General features: G+C 41.2%; 1 protein-coding gene across 3 annotated transcripts in view; it reads left to right on the forward strand.

Moving 5' to 3' along the window:
* The first annotated feature begins 1089 nt into the window (after nt 1-1089).
* The window catches only part of KCNE2 (potassium voltage-gated channel subfamily E regulatory subunit 2), a 174678-nt gene continuing 160179 nt past the window's right edge, over nt 1090-15588 (forward strand). For 2 of the 3 annotated variants that reach the window (XM_045785574.2, XM_087861776.1), the window contains exons 1-2: nt 1090-10482; nt 14314-14458. The gene's annotated coding sequence lies outside the window, so the exon portion shown is untranslated. The remainder of the gene's footprint in view (nt 10483-14313; nt 14459-15588) is intronic. The other variant, XM_087861777.1, reaches the window with a different exon arrangement.

Genomic DNA, 15588 nt, shown 5'->3' on the forward strand with positions numbered 1-15588 from the left:
CTTCTTTTTTCCCTTTGTACCCTGTTTACAGGCCCACCTGCTTGCTGTCATCACTCTGACGTGGGTCCTGGGTATTGTTATCATTTGTCCCTGGGTCAGCTTCCTCACGAGCCTGTGAGTTCCATGTACCTTCCCCCCTCTGTCAGCCCAGGCTGCTGTAACAGAGGACCACAGGCTGGGGAGCTTAAACAACAGAAATTTATGTCTCCGTTCTGGAAGCTGGAAGTCCAAGATCAAGGTGTCATCAGGTTTGGTTTCTTTTGAGGCCTTACTCCTTGGCTTGCAGGTGGCCATCTCTTTGCTGTGTCCCCACGTGGTCTTTCCTTTGTGTGTGCGAATTCCTGGTGTCCCTTGTATGTCCAAATTTTCTCTTCTTGTTTGGATTGGATTGGATTGGATTGGATTGGATTGGATTGGACACCCATCAGATTGGATCAGGGCCCACCCTAATGACCTCATTCAACCTTAATTAACTTTTTAAAGGTCCTATCCTCAAATGTAGTCATATTCTAAGGTACTGAAGATTAAGGGTTCAACAGGTGAATTTGGGGGACACAGTTCAGTCCGTAACACAAGAGCTTGGTGCAGGCATTGTTGATAGTAGAGGCACAACTAACCAAGTAAAGGTTAGTTGAGAGCCGGAATCAAAGTCCCCCAATTTGTTCTTTAATCATTTTGACTTTCAAGCAAGTTGTGTTGCATGGGATGGTACCGTGTGCTCTGTTAAGATAAATTAACTGACCTCTTTATTGTCTTTTTTTATCCTTAGCCAGTAATATTTTGTGTAAGTAACTCTATAGTAGTGTGAATACATGGTCCTTCCTTTACCCCCTCCAAAATATCCTTCTATAGCATGGTAAGGAAATGAGTTCAGTGCCTTAGGGTGGGATTCAATCCACAGTCTGCGGCGGAGCGGCTGGATTTCTCGCAACAGGCCTCTGTGTGTTTGTCAGTGGGGATTTGAATCTGTGTTATCGCATACTGGGTTTACCTGCCTTGGGAATTCAGTTCTTTCTTATTTCTTAGCACACTTTCTCTGTTTCACCGTATTTATTTCTATGTCGTCAGTTATTTGTGGTTTTTCTAGTTTATAATAATGAAAAGCTGGAATTAAATTTTTTTCCTTTATTCTTTTGCAGTCTTCATTTTTATATTTTTATATTTTGCTTTCAGTCTTCTCATTGAATTTTTGATCTCCGAAATAGCAATTTAAAATAGCTATCCAATGGTATATGTATCCACAACAGAATTTGTTGCCAAGCATACAAAATGAATGGGCTCCTTATTCAAATGTTAAATGCCTACATACAGAGTCTATGTATAGAACTGAGATCGAGATCTGGAATTGGATTCTACAGTGGATATCATCAGGATGACAGCTTCCACTGGACTTAGGATTTCATTGAATTTAATATTCCTTCAATGCTATCTAATAAAACAGTGTGATTCTCTTCTGTGCATGGTCTCAAGAGCCAAGAGAAGTTCATGTCTTGGCTTCTCTGAACTACTTGCTGTGACCCACACTTTCCACACTGGTTCTTTTCTGGCTCGTGAGCATGACTTTCCATCTGCTGAGAATACTATTCCTCTCTTGACCACTGGGAAGCTGTCCCTGATCCCAGACTAGCCTAGGTGCTCTCTAAGGGCTTCCAAAGACCCTAGCTGCTCCTCCTGAGCATGTATTTGCTGATTTGCAAGTGACTGTTGATATGTCTGTCCCTTTTTGGCTAAAGATCCTTTCTGTGCCATGGATGTCTTTGGAAGCTAATGAGACCTATGAATCGTATCTTAGAATCATTTTTAAAATGTATAAAATAAAGCCTATCAAGTTCTGCTTCAGGGAAAGATGGAGTAAGCACATTCCATTCTGTCTCCAAGCAAGTGCTGCTCTAGGAGTTGGTAGAATGTTGAAGACCGCATCTAAAGTACCCCTGAACTGGTGGTGAGATACCATTTTCCCTTTCCAAAACCATCCAGCCTGGATTCTGCATAGCCCCAAACCTAGAAGTAGGCACTGGTGCCAAGAGAGAGAGCCCCAGGAGAAGCACTACAGGGAGCAGAAAGGAGGTCTCCTAATATTTAGATGGAGTGGAGAAATCCCCTATGTAGTTTTGTTTTTTCTTCTCTCCATTCTCTTGCACCTCAGCCTCCCAAGCAATCCTGCAGAGTCAGGGGCATGAGAGCTCTCAGAAGCCTAAAACTGAAGGAGGAAAGTCTTCCCTCTGATCAGAGGAACTGTGGACCCAAGATCATGGGGGAAACCGCCAATGCTTTTTTTCTCTGTGTCCTCCCACCATTTGTCCCTGGGTGCAGATACAGTTATGGGAAGTGCATAGAAGAGCAGGCTAAGTAAAGCCTCAGATTTCTGGCGAGAGGACCAAAAAGTTGAGCCCTGGAACTGGAAAGTACCAGAGAGGGAATAGCTAGAGAAAGCTACCTAATGAAGTTGTTAATGAACTTCTGGGCTCACCCCTGGAATTCACAAGAATATACCTGACCCTAAATAGCATGCCGTTGTTGTTGAGAACTGAACTACAAATAAGACCACTGCCCAGATTGCAGACTGACCACCTGATAATGTGCACAGGGACAGATCTGACATGATGGAAAACAGAATTTATATTAGAACTACAACCAATAGAAGACTGGTTGGAACTTGTGACCTGAATTGAATCCGGAAGATTCTCTGTTAAAGAGAGAGAGAAAAGAAGAGAAGAGAAGAGAAGAGAAGAGAAGAGAAGAGAAGAGAAGAAAAAAATCAACATTCTCCATAGGATTTGGTCACAATCTAGAGTCCTAGAGTCTTGAAACATAATCATCAAATATCCAGGATACAGTTAAAAATTACTCAGCACATAAGAAGATTGGGAGGAATCTCAGTTTGTATGGGAAAAGCCAGTCAACAGAAGCCAATGCTTAGATGACACAAAATTTCAAACAGGTATTATAAAATACCCCAACATGTTAGGGCAAACATTCTTAAAATAAATTAAAAGATAAAAAAGTCTCAGAAAAGAAATGTAAGATATAAAGAAGAGCCAAAGGGAGACTTTAGAATGGAAAAATACTATAACTGAAATAAAAATCTCACTGGATAGACTCATTAGCAGAATGGGGATGACAGAGGAAAGAGTCAGTGAATTTCAATATAGACCACTAGGAATTATAAAATCTGAACAATACAGATAAAAAAATATTAAAAATAAAAAAGAACAGAGCTTCCTCAACCTGTGGGAAAACACCAAAATGTCTATCTTTTCATAGGAGTCCTAGAAAGAAAAGATGTGGTGTACAGAAACAATGGCTGAAAACTTGCTAAATTTGGAGAAAGACATAAACCTACAGACTCAAGGAGTCTAGGAAACTCCAAACGAGATAAACCAAAATCCATGACCAGACACACCATTGTCAAATTGCTGAAAACTAAAGAAAAAATATATTTAAAGCAGCCAGAGAAAAACTACACATTACTTATAGGGGAGTGTGATTTAAATAGCCACAGATTTCTCCAGAAAGAAATGGAACATTTTTGAAGAACATTTTAAAAGAACTGTCAACCCATAATTCTATATCCCATAAAAATCCCCTCAGGAATGAAGATGAAATAGACATTCTCAGGTGAAGGGAAACTAAGAGACTCTGGTATCACTAGCTCTATTACTAAAGGAATTTCTTCAGACAGATGGTAAATGACACCAGAAGGCAAGCTGAAACAACAAAAATGAAGAAAAAACTACAGAAATGGTAAATACCTGGGTAATTATAATACTCATCATCTTTTAAGTTCTTTAAGATATATGTTGGTTAAAAACAAAAATTATAACATTGTTTAGGGGGATTTTCAGTGTATGTTGATATAACAAATACAGCAACCCAACATGAGGGAGGGAGGGTGAGGGAATGTATGTGGTGTTAATATATCACTTGAAGTGGTAGATACTGATTCTATATAGACTATGAAAGTTAAATACATATATTTAAATCCCTAGAACAAACACTTAAACATTACACAAAGAGATACATAGTAAAAATGCAATAGATAAATTAAAATAGAAAACTAAAAAATGTTTAAACTCAAAGAGAAAAGAAACTGAAAGAAAAGGGAAAAGCTAGAAACTCAAAATAGACAAGCAGAAAACATAATAAAATGGCAGACTTAAATCCAAAGATATAAGTAATTAAATTAAATTAAATGTAAATGCACTAAACACACTAATTAAAGCACAGGTTGTCAGAACAGATTTTTTAAAATGACTCAATTATATATTGTCTATAAGAAAAACTCACTTCAAATATAATGACCTAGGTAGTGTAAAAATAAAAGATGGAAAATATATATCACTAATCAGAAGAAAGCTAGAGTGGCTGCAGTAATGTCAGACAAAGCAGACTTCACAGCAAAGAATAAAAAGGGACAATACAGAATGATAAAAGGAGTAATTTATCAAGAAGATGCATAATCCTAAATTTGTTTACCAAATAAAAGAGCTTGAAAATACGTGAAGCAAAAACTAACAACTGAAAGAAGAGATAGACAAATCCATAATAATAGCTAGAGACTTCAACATTCCTCTCTTGGTCATCAGTAGAACTAGCAGACACAAAGCCAACAAGGGTATATACTATAAATTACTCGTTTGAACTGACACTTATAGAATCAAAAAACAGCACAATACATATTCTTCTCAAGTATACTTGGAACTGTCACCAAGATAAATCATATCCTGTATCATAATAAAAAATCTTTAACAAATTTAGAGAATTGAAATCATGCAAATTATGTTCTCTGACTATACTGGAGTTAGACTGGAAGTCAGTAACAGGATGATTGTGGGTGCAGGTAAAGCAATGCTTAGAGGGAAGTTTACACAATTAAAATGCTCACATTTGAAATGAGAAAGCTATCAAACCAATAATCTAAGATGCTATCGTAAGAAATTAGAAAAGAAGAGCTTTTAAAATGAAACCAAAACAAGCAAAAGAAAAGGAATAATAGAAATAAGAACACAAATTAATCAAATTGAGAACAATTTCAAAACCAATAGGGAAATGCAGTGAAACCAAAACTTGGTTCTTTGAGAAGATTAATAAAATTGATAAATCTCAAATGAGAATTCTAGAGAGAGAACATAAATGACCAATATCAAGGATGAAAAATGAATTATCACTACAGACTCTTCATAAATTCAACAATTGAGATAAGATGGACAATTCTGCAAAAAACACAAACTACCAAAATTCCCCTGAGATGAAATATAGATAAGTTGAGTAGCCCTGTAACTTTTAAAAAATGAGTTTGTAGTTAGAAACCCTCTGTTTTCTGGGGTGCCTAGGTGGCTCAGTTGTTAAGCGTCTGCCTTTGGCTCAGGGCGTAATCCCGGAGTCCTGGGATCGAGCCCCGCATCAGGCTGCTCCGCTGGGATCCTGCTTCTTCCTCTCCCATTCCCCCTGCTTGTGTTCCCTCTCTTGCTGGCTGTCTCTCTCTCTCTGTCAAATAAATAAATAAAATCTTAAAAAAAGAAAGAAAGAAAGAAACCCTCTGTTTTCTGAGATCTCCAGGCTCAGATCATTCTAGCAAATTCTACAAAATACTGCTAGTGATGGTTCACACTAGCAAATTCTACCAAATATTTAAAGAAAAAAATACAACAAATTCTACACTGTCTCTTCCAGAGCATAGAAGAGGAGATAACACTTCTCAAATAAGAGGAACACTTCTCAAATAATAAGGCCAGCATTACCCTGACACTGAAGCCAAACAAAGATGGTACAACAAAAGCAGAGTACAGAACAATACCCCTCATGAACACAGATGCAAAAATTCTCAACAAAATACTGGCAAATATCTAGCATACATAAGCACATGAAGAGCTGTTCAACATCATTGACCATTAAAGCAATACAAGTTAAACCCTGATGAGATATAACTACATGCCCAGAATGGCAAAATAGGATGCTGAAAATTAAAAAAAAAATAACTGACAATACCAAGTGATCATGACAATGCAGAGCAATTGGAACTTTCATACATTCCCAGTGGGAATGCCAAATGGCACAACCCCTCTGGAAAACCACTTGGTGGTTTCTTATAAAGCCAGACAAAAACTTACCTATGATTCAGCAGTTCTACTCCCGGGTGTTTTCCCAAGTGAACTGAAAACTTAGGTTCACACAAAAACCTACCTGAATGTTTATAGCAGCTCTGTTCATACTCATCAATATCTGGAAGCAATCCAAATGTATTTCAATGGGTGAATGTGTAAGTAAACCGGGGTACATCCCTACAGTGGAATACAACTCAGTTTAGCAATAAAAAGGATGAACTATTGACACACATAACAACTTGGACGAATCTTGAAAGTGTTATGCTGAGTGAAAGAAGCCAGTCTTGAAAGTTCTATATACTGTATAATTCCATTGATATGGACTTTTTGAAAAAAAATGAAACTATAATGACAGAGACAAATTAATCTTTTCCAGGGCTGAGAGGCTAGTGAAGACAATGTTTGTTTTTCCCACCCAGGTTCACACACCACTTGGGGAGAGGGTCTGGGGGCCCCAGGTTAGAAATCCATCCTATTCTATATATTATGTAGAAATTGCCTTTTTTTGTTTATTCTTCTATGTCCTGTGCCTAGTAGAGTGGACTGACATATGGTAGGTACTCAATTATCTAGTTAATAGAAGAATAAATGAGGGCACCTGGGTGGCTCAGTTGGTTAAACATCTGCCTTCAGGTCAGGTCATGATCTCACGGTCCTGGTATTGAACCCCACATTGGTCTCTCTGCTTAGCAGGGAGTCTGCTTCTCCCTCTCACCCTCCTTCTGTGCTCTCCCTCTCTCTCCCTCTCTCTCAAATAAATAAAGTCTTTTAACAAAAGAGAATAAATGAACAAAATACAAAAGGACCAACATATAACAATATATTGAGAGACTCTAGAGAATTTAAGAAAAATGGACCTATTTTGTTTAACCCAACATATGATCACTGTTCATAATTATGAATTAGACTGTCTCTAATAACTCCTCTAACCGTGATTTTCTTTTTTTTTTTTTTTAAGATTTTATTTATTTATTTGACAGAGATAGAGACAGCCAGCGAGAGAGGGAACACAGGCAGGGGGAGTGGGAGAGGAAGAAGCAGGCTTATAGCGGAGGAGCCTAATGTGGGGCTCGATCCCATAACGCTGGGATCACGCCCTGAGCCGAAGGCAGACACTTAACCGCTGTGCCACCCAGGCACCCCATAACTGTGATTTTCTGATTGGGCCACTGACCAAGTTTTGTCCGGTGTGGTGTCTGCACTGTTCCTGAGCATCTCTTGTTTCCATCCTGTAGAGGGAACACAATTAAATCCTTTCTCAGAATTATATAGCTTGTTGTCACCAAAGATGGTAGATAACTGTCCTAAGGGTACACATCGCAATTAGTGTTTAGATTTCCCCGGCCCTGTAGGACAGGACTTGGTAGGTGCAGTGCTGAGGCCATAATGAGATTCTGTCAATGGGCATCGTTCAGGCTTAGTGAGGAGTCCGGGGTGAGGAGCAGAAGTGGGCAAGTGCAGCAGGGCGCTTTGCATGAGAGGGCACCAATGGGAAATTGATGGGGACCTGAAAACTAAAGTTGGTGTTAGAACCAGAGAGCCCTCCACACCCCCAGCCGGTAGTAAGGGCTGGTGAGAACAATCACCAGAAGGTTCTGGAAGAGTTGCACAAACCTAATGAGTTGCTACACTTTACTGACCCTGTCATGTACCAGCAGTCTCCTTGATGGTCCCTGGCAGGGCTCTTCCTGACCTGAATAAGAGATTGGAAAAGGCTAATACCTTATTTCTTTAAGTCAAGTCTGAGATGCCCTTGGATGTAAGATCCACCATTATTTTATAAAAGAAAGGAAAAACACTGCCAGTAGACTGAGGCATGCCTTTAACGACAGTCCTGACTGACCTATGAATCAATCACAGCAGAGTTTTTTGAAATTAATCTTCATCTCTTCTGAGAAATTTGGCAATGAAACCGATATCTTGGTGACAGAAAGCAACACAGCTTGCCTGTCTTTGTTGGTACCTTCTTTTCCGAGGTTCCTAAGGCACTTGGTTGTTCCTTTGCAAGAAAACATGGACTTAATGATCATTCCTCTGTGACAAATATTCGTTACTAATACCACATTTACATCCTACTGTTTGGCTTCTGTGCCTTTCTGAGTACAAAATAGCTTGTCATTTCAATGCTGAATCATGGTGAAATTTTTTTTTGAGAACATTTCTAAATGGCAGTTAAGCTCTCGGGTTAAACTAACAGATGCACATGCCTCACAATCGAAGTGAGGACAGTGTGAGAAGCTACGACCAAGTGGACACACAGAGGCAAAGGCAGCGATGTCATGACCACCACCACTTAGACCAGCAGCTGTTGAAAGGCACTGCTGACTGAGATGCATCTGGATTCCAGAGATGTAACATTGTGAAAAACTGCATCTTAGAATCAATAGAATACAAGGATTCTGTCAGATTCTGTGACGTGTTCCTTGAACGTCCTCTGTTTTCTGGGGAATGTTCTAGGCCTATGGTGGGAAGCTGGCTAGATGATTTCCTTGACTGCATGGAGCTTACACTGAGTAGGGAGAACATGTGATAAATGAATAACCAGAAAAGTAATCATATTGTTTTCAGTGCAGTGAAAGAAACCGGCGGGGCTGGAATAGAGCCTCATGGAGAGGGAGGTCCAGGGTGTGTCATGCATTTATAAGTCCTCTCCAAACTTGCTGATTTCCAACTTGGTGGACGTTTGTATTTTGGTCTCTGAGAGTCACCGATAGCCTGCAGGGTGATCGCCTGTTTTGCCCAGGACGGAGGGGTTTCCTGGGATGTGAGTATGGCAGTCCGGGAATGGGCAATCCCAGCCACACAGGCACAGTTGGTCTCCCTACAGGGTTCTAACTCAGTTCCTTTTTTGTTTAATATTTGCATTATCTCTGTAACTAGTGAAGTTTGATACTAAACTTAGAACTGTGACTTATTTTCTTCCACTTCCATCTCTTCTATTTTCATAAAAAGAGGTTAATTTGATAGATGGGACTAAAATCTTATAATCCCCAAATGCATTCAGTCAGCCAACAGCACTGGTTAAGCTTCTACCTCAGGTCCTGGGGGGGCTCCAGTGATGGGGTGAGATGGCTGCGAGGGGGAAGAGCGTCTGTCTACAGCTGGCTGGAGGAACATAGGAAGCATCCACCGAGGACTCCAGGAATTGAGAGGAGGTGGGTGTCCGATGATGCGGAGGTGAGGAGGGCAGGGGAAGCTGCCCCCTGTTTGTTATTTTATTTTACTTTAGATGAACAATATGCACCAAAGGCTTCAAAGAACAGCAATTTTCTTTGCCTTTGAAATGAGTTAAGGGCAAAAAAATGCCATGCTTTCATGTTAGGAATCATTTTGATAACATAGTGTGGCTTTCTGTTTTGTAACTAAAAGACTGGCTGAACTCTGGACTGCAAATGCTTTCATGACTATATGAAATATATACGTTTTTCTCTTTAAACCAATGGAAGTCATATTCTTGGCATTCCCTTCAAGTAAGGGGCCCCCACATGGAAAAGCCATTTTCACTTCTATGAGTAAATGTGGTGCGTAGTGGTCACTGACACTGCTGTCCTTAGTGTTCGCAAGCTCTCAGGGAACTTTTTGTCTGATCTGTGCCTTCAGCTCAGGATTGATGGGTGATGACTGTCCCATCTGCTGCTATAGTCAACAACCACCGTGTGATTCCTTTTCTTGTCCCTTGAACCTCTCCATTTCATATCCCCCTCACGTCCCTTGAGCACATAGTTCCTTCTTTAATGGCTCATTGCACTGAATGCTGTGATCAGTTTTAGAAGCGCTGTCATCTGAACGAAGCCATCAACTCGCTACCTGATCACTTTTGTTTATTATTATTTTTTTTTTAAAGATGGAGGTTGTCATACGGAAATGGGGACCTTGATTCCTTAACCTATGCCAAAATTTTATTTAGCTCATATATGGCCAGGAAATAGAATGTAGATGTGAGAGAGCGTGTGTGTGCACACCCTCACGTGCGTGTGTGTGCACGCACTTGAAGTAGTATGGAACCAAAAAGACTTAAAGTTAAGTAAAACTGGTAATCAATTTTTAAATGAGGTATGTTTTATGGGTTGATGTTATTTGAAAGCCGAAGAGCTGATGTCAAAAATAGACTTCCCATTCTTTCCAAAGTGTGGCAAAAATAACCACATGCCTTTCTTGGCCTCCCGACTCTCACCCTAGAGGGTTTTCTTGTATAGGAACCAACAATGCTTTGGATGGAAACTCTGGATAGGCTGGTCATTATTTTAAGATTTAGGAGATTGCAGATTCTTGGCAGACCTTGGTTGTTTTTCTAGAGTAGTAGGCAAGTAGTTGGACAAAAAGCAAGGAGCCGATCCATGTTGCTGGCTTTGGGTTCTTCGTGAACAAATGAGGCAAGGTGAGTAGCTGCCCTGATCTCCCTGCCCCTGTTCCGTGAGGAAAGGTTCCGCTGGCTGCAGCCCCGGTGTGTGGATCTTGGTCTCTTGGAAAACAACAGGACCTTTCCCCTTTGCCTTTAGGCTTGCCTGCCACTGGAGGAAGACCTAGACGATGTCTGCCTGGTGCCAGCACAGCCCATCGAGGGGTTAGAAATAGTAGCATTGCTTGTGAAGGGAGAACAGTCACCCCATTGTCAGATTTTTTTTTTTTTCACTTTTCATCCAAACGCTGGGCTGCTTTGTAGCACAGTTGGAGATACTGTGTTGAGGAGCCTTTGCTCATGGCAACGTTTCCTCTGTTCTCTTTCTGCTGCTTCTTGCATTGGAAAATTCCATCCTTTAACACTGGGATTATATGTCACCATTGCTGAAATGATAGACAGAGTTCACTTAATTTGCTGCAAGCATGAGAGACAGCCAGAGAGAATGGGAGAAGCCTAGCATTCCCTTGTATAGAGAGAGGATTGAGCAAGGTCAGTGAACCAAAGAACTAGCAGGTCACAAACCCTCAGGGGGTCATGAAAATCTTCCCTGGTTTCTTGTCTTTAAGAGCAAAAATGATGCCTGTTAAAAAAAATTTTTTTTAACGTATTTAAGAGTGGCCGTGATAATTAAGCTGGGAGAAATATTTGAGGGCTCATTATTCTTGTTTCTGTACTTTAGTATTCTGCACTTCTGAACATCTTAATGATAGGAAGTTTTTTAGAAAGTATTTGAATGCTTCTATTTCTCTTCTCAGAATGATTCCAGAACCCCTGAGTATGGGTATCATGTACCCATGTGTGGCAGGGAGGGTTGCTTAACTGAGCATGCTCGTGAGTTGGCCTCGGTCAATTTAACTGAGCTGAACCCCCAAAGCTTCTAACCTGTTGTACAGTTTCAAATGGCCTTTGTTCTTAGCCATATGTTCTTTGGTCCATATCTTGAATGGATCATTTGTTAGAGACTAAAAGCGTTGGCAACCCAGATGCTGAAATTCGTGTTATTAATTCAGTAAATTGCCTGATGATAATCTTCTCTTTATCTGAAGATGATCTTTTTGTCATCAAAATTTATCCCTCTGAAGATGCCCCTGGACTTCAGAAACTAAGTGTTAACAGGGAGAAAAGCCAGTGACAATTATGTCTAATTTTGGTTTTCAGTGATAAAGAACCAACGATTGTAGACAAGTGATTATAAATAGCAGCAAGTTGATTTTCTAAGCACAAAATATAGGAATTTCAGCCACGAGGTCATGAAAGTGATTTTCGATGCCCCCAACTCCTAATTAATTTCAACCTGTACTTTAATGTGAGCACCAAACAGCTAACACAAAATGGCGTTGCAGTTGTTAATCATGAAATGTATTGTCTCATCATTGTTTCCTAGTGACTTTTGGGCACAGAAGTGGTAGAATTTTCTAGAAATAGGGCATGTGGGCACCTTGTAAAGTTTATGAGTTTTAGACACACACTTCTGTGATTCTGTTAAATCCTCACATTCAATTAAAGTTTTAAATTTATTGAATATTAAAGATATACTAATACAAGATTTACGATATACGTGGATAAAATAGAAAATATTTTTTTCTCCTAGTCTCTTCTTTTTATAGTACACCATATTGGACATCTTCTGTGCATGTCTTTCACCTCCTGGCCCACCTTTGATGCCAGCCATCGCTGGCAGGTGGACCCAGACAGTGCCTTGTTCAGGGCACCATATGTCTCTCTTTTGGCCCTGGGCCGCTCAGAGGCTGTCTCCCCGTCTCCTGAACATGCCTGTACAATCTAGAAGTTGTAAGGGAGTCTATACCCCATGAGACAACCTTCCAAAAGGGAATGGAAGTCCATGGGGTAATGCTTTCCTTTTTCTTCCCTCAGGCTAAAAATTCCGATGTGCCTTCTACACAGCTTCTTAGAAGTGTCCTCACAGGAGACGAGATGGATCATGTGGAAACTTTATCTCCCTCCTTCTTTGCTTCACTCCTTCCTGTCCTTGACTCCTGTTTGCCGGGATCACTCTCCAAAATAATCCTCCTTTACAAAAGCCCTTGTCACAAGCTCTGCTTTCTGTGAGGAACCTGGGCTAGACACTAGAATAATGTGCTAGAACTAAGACATGAATATGGATTGCTAAGGGATTGGTTGACTTGTATATCTCTCTGAGTGGCGTTCAAAGAGAAGTTTGGGGAGCACTGCCAGATGTCTGTTAAAAATCACAGCATGTCAAATGAGAATTGTCAGGTCCCCATTCCGCTCTAACAGGGTTGTGGGTATCTGAGTCTACCATGGAGAACACTAGAAGATCCCCAAGGCTTGTCAAGCCTGGTCAACACCTGTGAGTATGTATGACATCCAGGGGAAGCAGAGAGCAGAACAAAACAAAGCGTTTTCACAAACATTCAGAGATCCCACAATCTTGGGAGTCTTCTGCACTCATTTCTGGATCTGACTGTAAAACTGCAAGTGATGCTGGCTTTTTCCAAGGAAATTGGCGGCCTGACTCTAGGGCATGGTCTCTGCCTACAGGTAAAGGTGGAGGAGACCCAGGGAGGGCCTTTTTGCTTTTGTCCTGATCCATCCCAGGGAAAGGTGGCCTTTGCATCGGCCAGGTTATTGGCTGGACGCTCAGGATTCTGAAAGGTACTTACCTCCCTATAGCCTTTCCGAACATGTAGTGTCTAGGCCATTGGTTCTCCAAATGTGATCCCTGGGTGAGACCATCTTTTTCTGAAGGCAAATTTTCCACTAGGGGCAGCGTGGGGAGGGGGGAGCTAGAAATGCCATTTCTTGGGTCCCTCCCCAGATCTCCAGCAGCCTGACAGCCTCCCAGGTGGTTCTGATGCTGGCTTAAGTTTGAGAACCACGTTCCTGGGCTTTTTCCTTCTCACCCGGGCTTGTGTGCTTTGGGGGCCTTGAATGTTGATTTCACACTCCTTCCTGGAGAATGAGCTCAGGAAACAAAAGACGCCTTGATTAGTCAGGAGGAGAAAAGAGGCTAGAACTGTGTAGGCAGCTCCCCAGTTTATAAGCAGATCATATTCTGGACTTTGGAAGTCAGCTGTTTGGAATGTGAGCTGTTCTCCTAGGAATGGTAGAAAGATTCCCACGCCAGCACACAGGGCATATTTAATCCTGAATCCAGCTGAAATACTGCTGTGTCACAATGAAAAAGAGCAGATCACAGTGCTCCCGTAGTATTAGCCACCACTCAAAGCAGAATAAAGTGATAAATGAAACACAGAGGTAGTATTTCATTTTTGCTCATATTGGTGGGTTAAGGAAAGGTACATTTGGAAGCAGATGATGAGGTATAAATGGGATTTGTCAAGACTGAAGGAGTTGTTGGCCTTTCTGTTTAGAATGTCATGATACTAATTCCTTTAGCTCGAGTTTCGTAAATGTGGTTCTGGACTGTCCCCCCCCCCTTTTCTTTTTGAAGGCAAGTTTCGCACTAGGAGGGTGTAAAGAATTCTGAGAAAGTTGGCAAGAGTTGAAAAGGAGAGCGGAAAGAGTAAGGGGACTAAAGAGAATTTGGGTGTGTTTTCCGTTAACGCGATCAACAGAGACACAATTACCTTGAGTAGTGAGCAGTGAGGGATGGATGGGTCAGGATTCTCTCCCCGATGAAAGAGGAAAGAAAGCAGACAAAAACTAACCGCATGGTTGGTAAACTGATTTTCATTTTGATAAATATTTATGAATAAATAACTTTATATGAAAAAAAAACTGCATGGTTTGAGAACCTTCTCTCTCCTTGTATTGCCTTGAGACAATCACATTTCCTGTCCCTTGTCCCCTCTCTGACCACAGATGGGCAACTGACCAGAGGCCTTGACAGTGTCCACTGATGTGGCGTAAGAAGGTGATCTGGACCATGCTGACGTCCCCCTTCCTCCTCCTAGGCATTCGAAGTAAGGAACGTCCAGAGCATCTGTTCCGTCCATGATGGGAAGAGGTACATGGCTAGCTATGATCACTTTACATGTTTTCAAATCAAATGCTTCTAGCTAGGCTTTCCGTGGTGGCTAAAATCCTTTCTTCCTGGATTCACGATGCATTTATTAACCATTCTATTTTTGTATCATATGAATTATCATTGCTGATGGTTGAATGGCTGAATTTAGAGAAATGTGGTAGCCCTAATGGAATTAATTAATTGAATAATATTGCCTGACAAATGGCTCTGTATACCAAAGAGGGCTTGAGACTTAATTACTGACGTCATTTATCTCTCTATTTGCACCCCAACAATAAGCGACTCGCTTCTCATTAACATTGGGTCATTTTCCAAAAGGAAGAATAGAGGCCAAAATATCAGGAAAGGGAAAAAAAATCGATGTCTTTGTTCCCCACCTCATTATCCTGATAAATCATAACAGACTCTGTTAATTAGATGGGCAGCTTTAACTGGCTGACTCCTGTCCAACAATTACCTCAGAAAGAAGCACCACTGGGAACATTGCCTTCCCTTGGGAGGAGATGAAAGGAAGTCTGTAACAAAAAAAAAATCGTTACCCCAGCCATGCTGGGGTGATCACAGTTGTCAAGGCAAATTTCGAGACCGAAGGTGGGACCTGTTTCAGGGACAGTGCCTGTGCATTATGGCCACGCGGGGTAGCTGACCCTGCCTTCCTAATCTAAGGCTTAGGTAATGGTGCTCGGTGCCTCCAACTCCCCTGGGGGAGATTAGAGCCTAATTAAAACAGGGGAACAGGTGTAAGAGCGCCTGATTTGATCTGGCCAAAGTAATTGCTGAGATTGGGCTTGCATTTGATAACTGGAAACAGTGAATTAACTATCACCGGAATACAGCTAATCCCTCAGTCTCACCACGACTGTGTATAAAACAGACTGAACTTGCTGGGAACACAAACACAGAGGGATTTGAAGTGAAGGGACGATGCATCCTTGCATGGGAAGCCGGGCAGTGAGCCTAGCCACAGAGGGTGGCCATACATCCCAGACTGCTTGCCTGGGACAGGGCTGGTTTATACCTCTTGTCCCTACAAACTTAGTAATCGCGCCCCCATTCATTTTCAAAAACATACCCCTGCGTGGACAATAAATTAAATGGTTGCTGTATTT

The sequence above is a fragment of the Ursus americanus genome, chromosome 4, assembly GCF_024610735.1.
Source record: "Ursus americanus isolate L20-20 chromosome 4, mUrsAme1.1.p, whole genome shotgun sequence".
Taxonomy (NCBI): Eukaryota; Metazoa; Chordata; class Mammalia; order Carnivora; family Ursidae; genus Ursus; species Ursus americanus.